Source organism: Gorilla gorilla, chromosome 3 (genome assembly GCF_029281585.2).
Source record: "Gorilla gorilla gorilla isolate KB3781 chromosome 3, NHGRI_mGorGor1-v2.1_pri, whole genome shotgun sequence".
In the NCBI taxonomy this organism is placed as follows: Eukaryota; Metazoa; Chordata; class Mammalia; order Primates; family Hominidae; genus Gorilla; species Gorilla gorilla.
The window spans coordinates 102,408,760-102,423,751 of record NC_073227.2 but is presented as its reverse complement, the minus strand read 5'-3'; the positions used below and the strand labels follow the sequence as shown (position 1 = coordinate 102,423,751).

General features: G+C 36.8%; 1 pseudogene; it reads right to left on the bottom strand.

The window, feature by feature from the left end:
- Positions 1-13,630: 13,630 nt before the first annotated feature.
- On the bottom strand, positions 13,631-14,751 carry LOC101140354 (heterogeneous nuclear ribonucleoprotein A3-like; annotated as a pseudogene).
- Between the last annotated feature and the right edge of the window lie 241 nt (positions 14,752-14,992).

Below are 14,992 nucleotides of genomic sequence, written 5' to 3'. Positions count from 1 at the left end.
TGTTTAGTTCTCACTTATCTGCTCTATTCTTTGACTCTGATCCATCCAAAACTTACTCCATCCCATACCCATGCCCAAACCCCTATTCCTTCTGAACACATTATAGATATAATTAATTATTGTTCTCAAAAACTATGAGCCCTAGTGTATTTTTAAATTTTAATCAATAGGCAAATGAATTTTGATTATACATTATTTGTATGTAGCCATACCTCTTTTCCATTCTATTAGTGGTGTTAATCAAGGATTGGTCAGGCTGAAAACACTTTCAAGTTACATTTCTACAATTTCTACCTTTGAATTTTTCCTCTGTGGTCAAATCTGTAGGCAGCCAAAGGTATAGATAGACAGCCCATAGTTCTAGTAATCATTCTTGTTAATACTCTTCAGTGATGCTTCTAATGGGAGACTTTCCTGTATCCAGCACAAGAATATGTACTGTTTTTAAATCATTCATGGGAACCTCTAGAGTGTATCCCAAGTGGGGGAGTAAATTTATTTCTAAATGCAAATTTGAAACATTTTAAAGTTTAAAGCAGGGAGAAAAAATTAGAGATGTTTGTTTTATATAGGCACATCTGGCTTGGTAATAAAACTTCAAGAAGAGGCAACTTAGGGGCTTTTGGTAAATTAGGTTATCATTAAATAACATTTTTGAATATTATTTATCATGTGTTATTAAGCTAGGCATTGCCTGAAGCAAGGTGGTCATAGCTAAATGCCTGTAGGAAAATTAAACATGATTTGGAAGGATCTGTACCCCAATATGTTAAAATTTACTAACAGCGTCTGTGAGTACAAGACGCTGGGTCTCTTTTGTCCCAAAGATGGTATTTAGACCACAGCAATCAGCCAAATCGTTAGGCCATGTGGGATCCACCAAGGCCTTGCCTGAGACCTTATTCTTTCCGTTCCCAGAAGCAACCAACAACAGTGGCACAAACATGCAAATGAACAAACCATGTGTTTCTGCAAACACTAAAAAATAAATTATAAAAATAGAGAAAAAGCTTTTACATTGTGTTAAAAATTAGGAACAACAAAATGTACGTTTTAATTTATGAGCTCCCTTGGTATTCCATAAAGGTTTTCTCTCAAGTAAAATAATGCGCTTGCTGGTGTGATAAATTAGCAGACACCTTTTTTGGCGTCAAGTATTCCTGTGTTGCAAATCACTGATTTTATTAGTTGGTGGCACTAGCAGCAGTCTAATGCTGCCTCATGAAAAAATCCATAATAATTCAATCTAATTTTAATGATCCTGGTAAATAATAGTAGATAGAGGAGTCTACTTGCTCATATTCCTAGTTTCTAGTCATGTCTGTGGAAATGAATGTGATTCATAGACTTTTGTTGCTATTTTTTTTTTAACAATGGGTGAAACCAACTCAGTTTATCTTCACCTGTCCAGTTCACACATCATCTCTCTCCTCAGCATATTTCTTGCATCTTGTATATGTTTACAGCTTGTTTACTTATTCATTTGGTTTCTAAGCTCATTGGAGGAAGATCAAAACTAATTCAGTTGAACATTTAAACCCATTATAACTCTTCTGCATGGTAAAAATGCACAAAATGGTTTACATTTTTATTTTAGAGAATAATTGAAAATAATTGTATAGAACGTTCTCTTTGGGCATATAACTAGAAATATGAGGAGTCTCTAAGACAAATAAAAAATGGATCAATGCCAGTCTTGGAGTAGACTGTTACTCTGTCTTATTTGCCTCCTAATTTGATTTGTTTATTGATATGTAAACATTTATTCATGTGACACCTCCATTGTGTGAAAGTCATGCTATTTTCCTGCTAATGCAAACCCTCTGGGAATTCACAAGAACTTGATGAGTTCTCTCAAATAGGTCTCTATCTTTTCTCTTTGACTATAGGGAATGATTTATCCACCACAGTGTCAACATTGGAAAAGAACAGGACATTATTATATTTTTGTATGTTCTGATTCTTGTGTATTGGTACCAGTATCTACCCATCAATTAGACCATATGCATGTTTCAAATATCTCAGGATAAGAGAACATGCTACTTCTCAAGTTCCACAGTTGTTTAAATTACTTTTCTAGATACAGATAGTTATATTCGTTATATTCAAAGTTATGTTATCAGAATATGTTCTTTGCCTGATTTTGCCTGTTCGAACTATCATTTACCAACAAAAACTGCAATTACTTTTGCACCAGCCTAATATTTACTTTAATAAAATATTACTTGGTCAGTTACCCATGTTTCTATTACTGTGCATTTTCTTGTACATATGCTGTTAGTGTGATGTATATTTATTGGTGTACAATTTGAGCAGTATGAAGACTGATATTATTCTTTTGTTTCATTACATTTTATATTCATTTATTTATTTGAGACAGGGTCTCACTGTGTTACCCAGGCTGCAATGCAGTGGCATGATCATGTCTCACTGCAGCCTCAACCTCCCAGGTTTAAGTAATCCTCCCACCTTAGCCTCCTAAGTAGCTGGAGCCACAGGCACATGCCACCACGCCTGGCTAATTTTTGTATTTTTCGTAGAGATGAGGTTTTGCCCTGTTGTCCAGGCTGGTTTTGAATTCCTGGGCTCACACAATCTGCCTGCCTCAGCCTCCCAAAGTTCTGAGTTTACAGGCGTGAGCCCCTGTGCTCGGCCTGTTTTATTACATTTTAATGGCTTTCACCACCATTTGTGTCTGATGCTACTAAGAAACGTATCCTTTAATATATATATAATACTCTGAAAGTAAGTGGTAACAAGAATTTCCTAAGAGAAAATCTGATTACTAGAATTATAATAAAAAGATCTGTTCAGTTTCCTCAGTGAGACAGAAAAGACTCTAGTCTGGAGAAATACAGATTAAAAGTAATGCAGAGTTTACTTGCTAAGTTTGCTTTATGGGTGTGCATGCCTATAACAGACTGTTTACCCGACTCATCGTTCTTGGAGGTTAGGGAGGCCACATTCTATTCTGACATACTGTATGATTACTGTTTTTGCAGACATTGATGATCAGCCCTAGAAGTCCTTGTGTTTTCATGGGTCAGATTCCATCTATTTCTTTAGTCCTACATTCCTACATTCCTATACTTTTTTTTTTTTTTGGCACGGAGTCTCACTTTGTTGCCCAGGCTGGAGTGCAGTGGCACGATCTCGGCTCACTGCAAGCTCCGCCTCCCAGGTTCATGCCATTCTCCTGCCTCAGCCTCCCGAGTAGCTGGGACTACAGGCACCTGCCACCACGCCCAGCTAGTTTTTTGTATTTTTTAGTAGACGGGGTTTCACCATGTTAGCCAGGATGGTCTCGATCTCCTAACTTTGTGATCCGCCCACCTCGGCCTCCCAAAGTGCTGGGATTACAGGCGTGAGCCACCGCGCCCGGCCATTCCTATACTTTTACAGCCAAATCTACTTGCTTCATCCAGTTGTTCCTCAGGTGGGTGAAAGATTTATTAATTCTCTAAAGATAGACAGCATATTCCAGATATCCTGTTTATCTGGAAAATAACTGATTTGGACCATACCATATAATAATCTACTCTACTCTCAGAAACCCAAAGAAGAAATACCTGTCTTAATTTATAAATTTTGGCTAATCTTTCTTGTGGCAGATGGAAATGTCAATAACCATTCATAATCTCTCCAACTGAATTACGAAGAGTATTTTATTCTTAATTGGATTTTGCTTTTTAAGTATGAAAATATCTTACTGTAGCACATGGTTTTTGCTGTTGTTGCTTTCCTCCTGAAATATCTGCTAGGACTTAGGCTGCAGGATAGTTGACTCTTTATCTTCTCCAGCATATATCAGTACTGGTACTGATATCTTCAACATGTAGGCTCAGTCTCTCCAATCCCTAAGTCAAACCTTAATTGATCCTGAGCAAGGTGGACCTTCTAATGGTGGACTTAGACTCTTGGGCAGGTGGGTAAAGAATTACTGGTGCAGCTGTAGTTTCTGTATCCGTGTGATTGGAGTATGCTTGAGTTGTCAGGTAGAGTTGGACTTTGGGGGTATGCATGCTTTAATATACATAGAGTTCCTTACCAAGATGGTTATTTCTTTTATTTGCTGATTCATCGTAATACTGGCATATTGCATTCTTCTTGACCACATTTCGAAATGCTCTCACTTGGAGCCCTACTTCCAAGACCTAAGTTGCCTGGACATAAAAATAAGACAGAAGGAATCCAGTTGTCCAGAAGGTAGTACAGACCATCTCTAGAGCATGTGGGGGAACTTTTTCTGGTTTGGCCTAATCCATATCCACTCTCTAAATTCTTATATTCCTCCTTATACCTGTGATGTTTCCTAAATAATGGATAGCCTAACTTGGGAGGCAACTTGTACCCTATACTTACTGTCTCTTTTCTTTCTATTTTTTAAAATAGAGGTGGGGTCTCACTATGTTTCCCAGGCTGGTCTCGAACTCCTGAGCTCAAGTGATCCTCCTGCCTTGTCCTCCCAAAGTGCTAGGATTACAGGTGTGAGCCACCATGCCTGGGCATGTCTCTTAACTTTTCCTCAGTTTCTGAGGTTTTCCGTAGCATTAGAGCAATACATGGACTTTCTTGTATATGGTGTTGTGGTGGGAAGATGTTTAATAGCATTCCCAGGGATATATAAAACCACAAGATAAGTTGGTTTAGTTTCCCAAAACTCAAGCTATTATTTCCTAAAGTTCTCCAGTTTAGCTTGGGCTCAGTGGGAGTAGTTCTGCTGCTCTACCTGGTGACCAATGGATTTAGAGTATTTAAGATGGAGTTTTTGAGATGGTTTCTTTCTAACATGTCTGGTGCCTCAGCTGCAAGAGCTGCGAGAGCTGGTGGTTAGCCAGGCATTTCTTTCTCTCTCCACATAGTCTTTCCATTAGGGTAGCCGAATCTTTTTACGTGGTGGCTCAGGGCACCAAAAGAGAGCGTTCCAGGAAGACAAAGCTCATTGTGAAAGTACTTACTAAACTTCTGTTTGCATGGTACTTGCTAATACCCCATTGGGGAAAGGAAGTCACATGCCCCAGCCTAAGGTCAATGTGGAAAGGGCTTGAATACTGAAGACATGATTCACTGGGAGTCACCAATGGAGTAATGTGCCATGAATTTTAAAGATGAAGCATGTAATTTCAAGATAACTTTACTCTTATGGTGGGCCAGGACTCAACTATACTGGATAGTGCATTTCCTTTTTTCTGTTGCTGAGAACCAGTCTAAGCCAGTTTAGTATGCACAACTATTAGCTTCTTTTTCGTATATCTTGGGAGTTGTTAATGATTGGAGGTAATGAGGGTTAATTACTCTCTCATAACCTTGTATCAGGTTATAAGGAAAGCAAGTCCCAGACCAAATTCTGCTATTCACGTAGAGTAGCATGTCTGAAAGCAGGCACAAAACAATCCTAAACTACTCTGCATACATCACTTAGGGATCTAGCCTAAGTGATTATGATCAGGGCAATATCCTGTAACAAGAGTGTAACTGTAACTGACATACACAATCTATACTAAAGAATATTAAAATAAAGTGGGGATAAGTTGGTCAAAGGGTGAAAAGTTATACTTACGCATGATAAATAAGCTCTGCTAATCTATTTTGCAGCAAGAGTAGATACTAAATATTCTTCCCATAACAAGGATGATAAATATGTGAGGCAATGGATAGGTTAATTACCTTGATTTAATCATTTCACAATGTATACATATATCAAAACATCACTTTGTATACCATAAGCATAAGCATTTTTTATTTGCCAATTATACTTTAATAAAGTAGGGGTAAAAAAGTATAGATACCGTAATATGTGCCTTTAAGGGTGCTTTGGTGGAAAAATTGGAGAAGCTTCACCAGCTTCACCAGAAAATTAGGACCTTGAGGATTATGCCTTGTGGATGAATTGCTTCTGAGAGCAGATTGGAGAAGCCTTCACCAGCTTCAGCAGAAAATTAGGACCTTGAGGATTATGCTTTGTAGATGAATTGCTTCTGAGAACAGCAGCATCCCAGTTCTCAAGGAACTGTTTCCAAAACAAATCTAAGTTTTGTGCACATATGAAAAATCCATAATGTTAAAAACATTTTATAAAAATTTTTTCTTGTATTTTAATTGTTTATTTTCAAACACACACAAAAGTAGAAGCTATACCCATCACTCAGTTCAGTGACTATCAGTATATGACCAAAATGCTTTATCTCTAACCGCCTGTCACTTTCCTCCCTGCTCTTTACACCAGATACATTATTTAAAAGTAAATCCCAGATACAATGCCATTTCATCTCTAAGTACTTCAGTGTATATTTCTAACAAGGGATAAGAGTTCCTATTAGCCTAAGAATAATACTATTAATACACCTAAAAATGAACAATTCCTCCATGTTGTCAGTGTTCAAATTTCTCTGAATCATAATTAGAATTGCAGATGCTCTTTGACTTACAGCAGGGTTATGTCTTGGTAAATCCATCATACATTGAAAATGTTGTAAGTCAAAAACGCATTTAATACACCTAGTCTACTGAACATCATAGCTTAGCCTAGCTATGTGCTTAAATGTGCTTAGAACACTTACATTAGCCTGAAGTTGGGTAAAATCATTGAACACAAAGCCTATTTTATAATGGTGTTTAATATCTCATGTAATTTATTGAGTACTGTTCTGAAAGTGAAAAACAGGATGGTTGTATGGGTACTCAAAGTATGGTTTCTACTCAATGCACACCAAAAAATTGTAAGTCAGGGATCACCTGTAGTTTGATTCAGGACTCAAACAAGATTGCATTTGGTTGATATGTACCTTGGGCCCTTATATTTCCTGTAAATTGGTAAATCCAGAGCAGGGTTTTTCAACCTCAGCACTCTTATAAGTTTGTACTGGATAATTATTTGTTGTTGGGGGGTTGTTCTATGTTCTAGGTTGTTTAGCAGCAACCCTGGCCTCTGTCTACTAGTTGCCAATAGCACTGGCCTCCAGTGTGAAAATGAAAAATGCCTTTAGACATTGCCTAATGTGCCCTGGGGGCAAAATTGCCCCAGTTGAGAGCAACTGAATGGGATTTGATCCCATTTGTATTTAATATTTTGTCAAAAATATTTCACCATTGATATTTCTTATTGCATCACATTATAAGCACCTCTTTTTGATTATGGGTCCAAGTGCTGGCAACATGATTCATTCATGGCAAAGTTTCCCACTTATCTTTTTTTTTTTTTCCAGACAGAGTCTCACTCTGTCACCCAGGTTGGAGTGCAGTGGCACGATCTCGTCTCACTGCGACCTCTGCCGCCCAGGTTCAAGCGATTCTTCTGCCTCAGTCTCCCAAGTAGCTGGGACTACAGGTGCCTGCCACCATGCCCGACTAATTTTTGTAGCTTAGTAGAGACAGGGCTTCACCATCTTGGCCAGGCTGGTCTTGAACTCTTGACCTCGTGATCCACCTGCCTCAGCCTCCCGAAGTGCTGGAATTACAGGCATGAGCCACTGCGCCTGGCCAGTTTCCCACTTACGCCGAAGGATTTAACAGCTGCTGATGATCATTGCCCAGATCAATTGTTTTATTAGGGATTTCAGGAGAGATTTTCTAATTTTATCTTCTTTATTCACTTATTTTCTGGAATTTTTCTATATAGAAGAACTTTTCCTTCTTAACTATCTGATTACCATAAAATAATTTCTACAGGAGTGGGAGAATAAATTTGGTTCATTCTCATTATTTACCATTTTTCTGAAAAATGAATTAGTGTCCAGTGAGTCTTTCTTTTAGTATAACTCTGAACTCATGGCTTTAAAACATATATTTGATGCATTTTAATCCACTGTGATCATTATTTTTTCTGATGCTCAAATTGCCCTGTGGGAAATAGGAGCCCCTTAAAGTTTGCTCGTGTTTCTTTGACAAGACGGTGGTCTTTAGTCAGTTTTAAATTTTCTGGTATGACAAGGTGTTATAGGATCATCTCATACAATTTTCTTTTGTAGCCTTGAAGTCAGCTATTTTCCTAAGAAGTCTTGGTTTGTTTCACTGGGAGGTGTTATATAGAGATCATGATCTGTGTGCTAGGGGTGCTCATTGATTTTGAGTTATTATTGCTTCTAGGTTTTTCTGGAGAATAGAGTTTGGAAGTAAGTTTTTCTTTAAAGGGAAAAAATTAAATGAGTTCTCATTGATGTTTCTAATCAAATTTAGTATTATAAAGATTTTTATTTAATTCCTTTGATATACCATTTGCATTTCATTTCTCTTACACTAAACATTTTATTTCTAACAACTTAATAATTACTTGTTTTTTATTATATAAGTTTCAAAATAATAATATTATTATTACTAACAATATTATTGTTGAATGTAGTTTAGGATTTCCTTGCAGTAATTTTTATTCTTAGGATATATACCTTTGGGGAGAGAGAGATTGTTTCAAATTCGTATGTTGAAACTTAATTACCAGTGTGATAATATTAAGGGTGGGGCTATGTAAAGACACAGCGTTGATGTCCTCAGGAGGATGTAGCAACAGGGTGCCATCTTTGAAGTGAAGATGAGCCCTCACCAGACACTGAACCTGCTGGCACCTTGATTGTGAACTTCCCTGCCTCCCAAACTGTAAGAAATAAATTTCTATTATTTACAAATTACCCAGTCTCAGGTATTTTGTTATAGCAGCATAATAAACTAAGACAGCTTCTCTGATTTGGAGGGACACGTTCAGACCGTAGCAGAAGTCTCGCTTCCATCTCTGCCCCCTCCACTCTATTCCCTCCCTTTTCTTAGAGTATGCACCCTCAATGGAGGTGATATTCTTCCCAAGGGGGTAACAATTTGTTTGGGTGTTGTGTGAAAAAATGTTAGTAGTCATAATGGTTTGTGGCCCTCCAAATCTCAAAATTACCTAACGAAATCTTGTTTCTTAGTGTTTAATTTCTGTCATTAGAGAGAATTTAAACACTTCAATGTTTCCTTCAGGAAGATGATAAAAAAGAGATTTAGAAACACTGCTCTACAGGTGATCATCTTGTTATATTTGAGTATCCTTCCATTTAATCAAAATATATTCATATAAGTGGGCATATGTAAAAATGTAAGTATTTGTATTTTTTTTCTTTCTCAGATAAAAGGCACAAGCCTTGTGCATGTGCATACACACCGTCCTGCCCTTGCTTTTTTTCACTTAACAATATATTTTGGAGAAAACTCTATGGCAAAATGATCCCCAGCTGAGAGTAATGCTGTATAACAGTACTGAGAGCTATCTCACTTCTTTTTACGGCAGCATCATACCATTTTGTGCATGTACCATAGTTTATTAAAGCAGTAGCCTGTTGATGGGCATTGAGTTGTTTCCAGTCTTTTGCCATTATAAACGTGCTGCAATAAATGTCCTTATGCTTACTTACATCATTTTACTCCTTTGCTAATGTATCTTTGGTAGGATTCTTATAAGTGGGATTGCTGAGTCAATGTGTAAAAGTATATGTAATTTTTCTAGATATTGTCCAAATTCCCCTCCTTAGGGATTGTACTACTTTACATTTCCAACAGCAAGATATAAGGGTGTCTGGCTTTCCATAGCCTCACCACAGAGCATGTTGTTAAATATTTGGAATTTTGTCCATATGTTTAAGAGACATTTACTTTTCTTTTTCTGTGAACTGTATCATTTGCCCATTTTTCTATAGGTATCTTCATATTCTTTTCTAACAGTTCCCTATTAGAGATATTAAGACTTTACAAGTGATTTATGTTGCAAATCTTTCCCCAGAAACCTCCACAAAAATTTATGTTTGTCTTTTGATTTTGCTTATGTTATGTTATTTTTCAATGCAAAAGTTTCTTTGTTATGTGTGATCAAATGTATCCCTTTTCCTTGATCACGTCTGGCTTTTAAGTCAAAGAAGTTTTCTCCAATTCCAGGCAATAAAAGAGTAACCCATACTTTCTACTAATTCTTATGTAGTTTATTTATTCATTTATTTAACATTTAGATTCATTTGGAATTAATTCTGGCATTTAGTGTAAGAAATGACTCCAGTTTTATATTTTTATACATAACTAACCAGATGTCCATTAGATAGTCCATTTGTTCCCTACTGATTTGAGATGCTGCCTTTAAAACATTCTAAACTTCCATATTCAGTGTCATATACTTTTGGATTTTAATTTATTTTTCTATTTATCTATCTACCAATTTGTATGCTTATACTGAAGGCTTTATGATATGTTTTAATATCTGGTGGGGCTAGCCTCCCTTCCCCATTGTTATTTTTATTGTTTCCATTGATATTATTGCTTGTTATTTCAAATAAAATATATAGTTAACTTGTCTAGCTCTGAGAAAAAAGTGATATATACAGGCATACTTCAGAGATATTGCAAGTTCAGTTCCAGACCACTACAATAAAGAGAATATCACAATAAAGGAAGTAACATGATTTTTTGGCTTCTCAGTGCATATAAAAGTTATGTTTACACTACAGTATAGTCTATTAAGTGTGCAATTGTATTATATCTGAATAAATAATGTATATTTCTTAATGAGAAAAATACTTCATTGCTAAAAAATACTACCCTCTGAGCCTTCAGCACGTGGTAATCTTTTTGCTGGTGGAGGGTCTTGCCTCATTATAGACGGCTGCTGACTGATCAGGGTGGTGGTTGATGAAGGTTGGGGCAGCTGTGCAATTTCTGAAAATAAGACAATAGTAAAGTTTGCTGCATTGATTGACTCTTCTTTTATGAAAGATTTCTCTGTAGCATGCGATGCAGTTTGATAACATTTAACCCACAGTAGAATTTCTTTCATAATTAGAGTCAATCCTCTCAAACCCTGCCCCTGCTTTATCAACTAAATTTATGAACTATTCTAAATCATTTGTTGCCATTTCAACAATGTTAACAGAATCTTCACCAGGAGGAGATTCCATCTCAGGGAACCACTTTCTTTGCTCATCTGTAAGAAGCAACTCCTCATCTCTTTAAGTTTTATCATGAAAATACAGCAATTCAGTCATATTTCCAGACTCCCCTTCTATATAGTTCTCTGGCTTTTTCCACCATATCTGTAGTGACTTCCTCCACAGAAGTCTTGAACCCTCAAAATCATCCATAAAGGTTGGAATCACCTTCTTCCAAAATACTGTTAATGTTGATATTTTGTCCTTTCAGGAGTCAGGAATGTTCTTAATTGTACTTAGAATGGTGAATTCTTTACAGAAGGTTTTCAATTTACTTTTCTAAGATCCATCAGAGGAATCACTATCAATGGCAGCTACAGCCTTACAAAAAGTATTTCTTAAATATTAAGACTTGAAAGTTGAAATTACTCCTTGAACCATGGCCTGCAGAATGGATATTGTGTTAGCAGATGTAAAAACAACATTAATCTTCTTGTACATCTCCATAAGAACTCTTGGGTGACCAGGCACATTGTCAATAAACAGCGATATTTTAAAAGGATTTTTTTTTCCTGAGTAATAGATCTCAAAATTGGGCTTAAAATATTCAGTAAACCATGCTGTAAACAGATGTGCTGTCATCTAGGCTTTGTTGTTCCATTTATAGAGCACAGGAAGAGTAGATTTAGCATCATTCTTTTAAAATAAACTTTACATGAATTTATTAATAAATTTTTATTAATAAACTTTATTTTAAATAAAACTTTATTTTTATTAATAAACTTTATTAATAAACTTTATGTGAATAAAAGAACTTGAGACAATTTAGCTCAATTTTAATAAAATGTTTCCCAAGCATTATTTTGACCAGGTACCCAGGTTTAAGTTACGAACATTGACAGTGTCCATTATATAACCACACTGGAAGTTATTAAGGACTTAACCATTTTCTAGTATTAGCCTATTTTCTACACTGCTTTTCACATATATGCCCATTAACAAATGTAATGTCTGTTACATTTATTGGTTTATGAGTGTTTCTGGAAAACTGCACTATGTGTGAAGACCAATTTCCACGCTGGCATTGCATGCATCCAAATATTAATGCACAGAGGCACAGAATTAGAGCAACAAGAGAGCATATTCAAACACTAGCATGCCTCATTCCCCTTTTTATTGCTTATTTTGCTTAGTACTTCTTAAAACAAAAATAAGAATCTTGAATTCAACGTTCAACTGCCAAAGAAAGAATAACAGCAGGGCACATACTCAGGGCTCGAATGAAATTGTAAGCACTAGCTAGCGCCAAACACAGTAGACATTGATATATATATATCAAAACCTTATTATCTAAAACTCTTCTCAACTAGGGCCTTCCAAACAAATTGGTAACAACATGATTTATGTTGAAATATACACAATAAGTAACAGTATGTTATTTGGGAATTTAAGAACTCTGATTATCCAAATTTGAATTCAGGTCTGTAGGAAGTGAGAGGCTTGTACTAAGCAACTGTGCTACATTTCTGCTGCAGTTAGGTTATTTTGGACAATTATACCTAAACTATCCTTGGTTTCATCCAGCAGAATGTATAGGGTACAAACAGGAAAGAATGTCAGCCAGTTAGGGGTTTAATAATGCATGATTTTTATTCTCTTGCTCTGAGAACTTGTATAAAAAATTTAAACCAAGGAAAATAACTCAAGATGTATGGACTTCTTGTGCTTTCTGAAAGAAAAAAAGGTACCCACTAATTTGCTCAGATATAGCAGGCTTAATGGTTCTATATTTTGAAAAGACTTTAAGAATGGTTTCTAATACAGGAGAGGGAAAACATCCACTATCCCTTTTCAGAATTTAAATGGAGGGTGGTAAACATTCTTTACACCCAAAACCTGTGGCAGCAGTTCAGATTTGACCAAGGTAAATATAGAATGGAGATGCTCTAAACACAGCTAGGACTCAGCAAGTCTAACACACTAAAATCATATGATTACATTTTAAAAGAAAATACACAAAAACCAAATAGAAATTTTGAGATTTTTTTCATTTGAAGGTAATCTTAATGCTATTAAATTCACAAATGCTGATTTAAATACCCAATCCTATTTATCTAAAACATACATTGCAAACATACAGATATCTATTCTCTCCACATGTCAGCACCCATTCATATCATGGTTTGGAAATGGAGAGAACAGATTCCCCTTAAACTGAAAGTCAGCAGGTGTTTCTTTACAGTTAACTTTAGCAACATTCATACAAAATAATAATTAACAATGACCTTCTTGTTAACGCACAAGGAAACACCTTCAAAACTGCATTTTGTTAAAGTTTCTGTACCAAAATGTAGAAAAACTGAACTACACAAATATTGAAAAGTTAAATATTCCTTTTTATTCCTGGTACCACTACCACAATTTACAGGGCAATATACCTGACGTAATGAAAAGAAAAAGACAAAGACAAAGCTACAACAGATAAAAGACCTCAGGAATATACATCTAATTGACACTACATTGCATTAATCAATAGCTGCACTTTGTGCAAACTGTGGCTATGACAGTCCTGAATAAGAAGGGTTTCCTGTTTAAGCTGCAGTAACTTTTCTGACTATGGATCATCGTTCCTTCTGTGGCAGATTTTTACAGTTCCTCTAATGCATTTGGGACGACTGTCTCAAGGTAACCTGCAGCCTTCCTGACAACTCACTCTCTCTCTTGCTAAGAACTGTAGCCCTTTTCTGCTGTTTTTAGAACCTTCTGCTATCATATCCACCACTTCCAACACCAGTCCCACCACCATAGGGACTGCCCAAGCTTCTTCCACCAAAACTGCCCTCTTTCATGGGTCCATAATTTGATTGTTGTTGTCCACTATAATTTCCAAAATCATTGTAGTTCCCACCACCACTATAGTTACCACCGCCAAAATTTCCTCCTTCACTGTGACCATCATATCCTCCACCACCGCCACCATATCCACCACCTTGGTTTCCACATCCTCGTGTACCACCACCATAGCCCCCTCTACTACTATAACCAGGACCACTGCGGGAAGTTGCCACCATCACCTCCAAGTCCATTATATCCACCATCACCTCCTCCATAACTACCTCTGCTGCCACCACCTCCACCACCATAGCCTCCTCTTCACCAAAGTTTCCACCACAGCCAAAATTAACTCCATCACCTCCAAAGTTTCCTCCACAACCCGTAAAATTGCCAGATCCACATCCACGACCTCTCTGTGACCCAGCAGACTGCATCTCTTGTTTAGAAAGGGCTTTTTTCACTTCACAATTATGCCCATTATTAGTGTGGTATTTCTGAACAACAATTTTATCAGCTGTATCATGATCATTAAAAGTTACAAAAGCAAATCTTCTCTTTTTTCCATTCTGCCTGTCTTCCATAACTTCTATGGTTTCAATCTTGCCATACTTTTCAAAACAGTCTCTCAAATTCTATTTTTCTGTATCTTCTTTAATACCACCAACAAAAATTTTCTTCACTGTTAGAGACCAGGCTTTACAGAATCCTCTGTAGAAACAGCTCTCTTTGGTTCCACTAAACGCCCATCAACCTTGTGTGGTCGAGCACACATGGCTGCATCCACCTCTTCAACACAAGAATAAGTCACAAAATGAAAGCCCCTGGAACGTTTGGTTTGGAGGTCTCTCATTACCACACAATCTGTCAGTGTGTCCCATTTCTCAAAATGTTCTCTTAAATCTGCAGTTTCACAGCTTAGACCACCAATCAACAGTTTTCTCAACTGTTCTGGTTCATTCGGATCATGGCCCTCCTCCCCCTGGCTGCTGCAATGGCTGGAGTTGGGCTGGGGGTGACCCGGAAGTGGTTTTACCTCCATTTTGAGAGATTTAGCATCATTCTTAAGGGCCCTAGGATTTTTGGAATGGTAAATGAGCTTCAACTTCAACCTACTAATTCAACCTGCTGTATTAGCCCCTAACAAGCGAGTCATTCTGTCTTTTGAAACTTTTAAGCCAAGCATTGACTTCTTCTCTCTAGCTGTAAAAGTCCTAGATGGTGTTTTCTTCCAATAGAAATCTGTTTCGTTTGCATTGTGTTATTTAGTATAGCTACCTTCG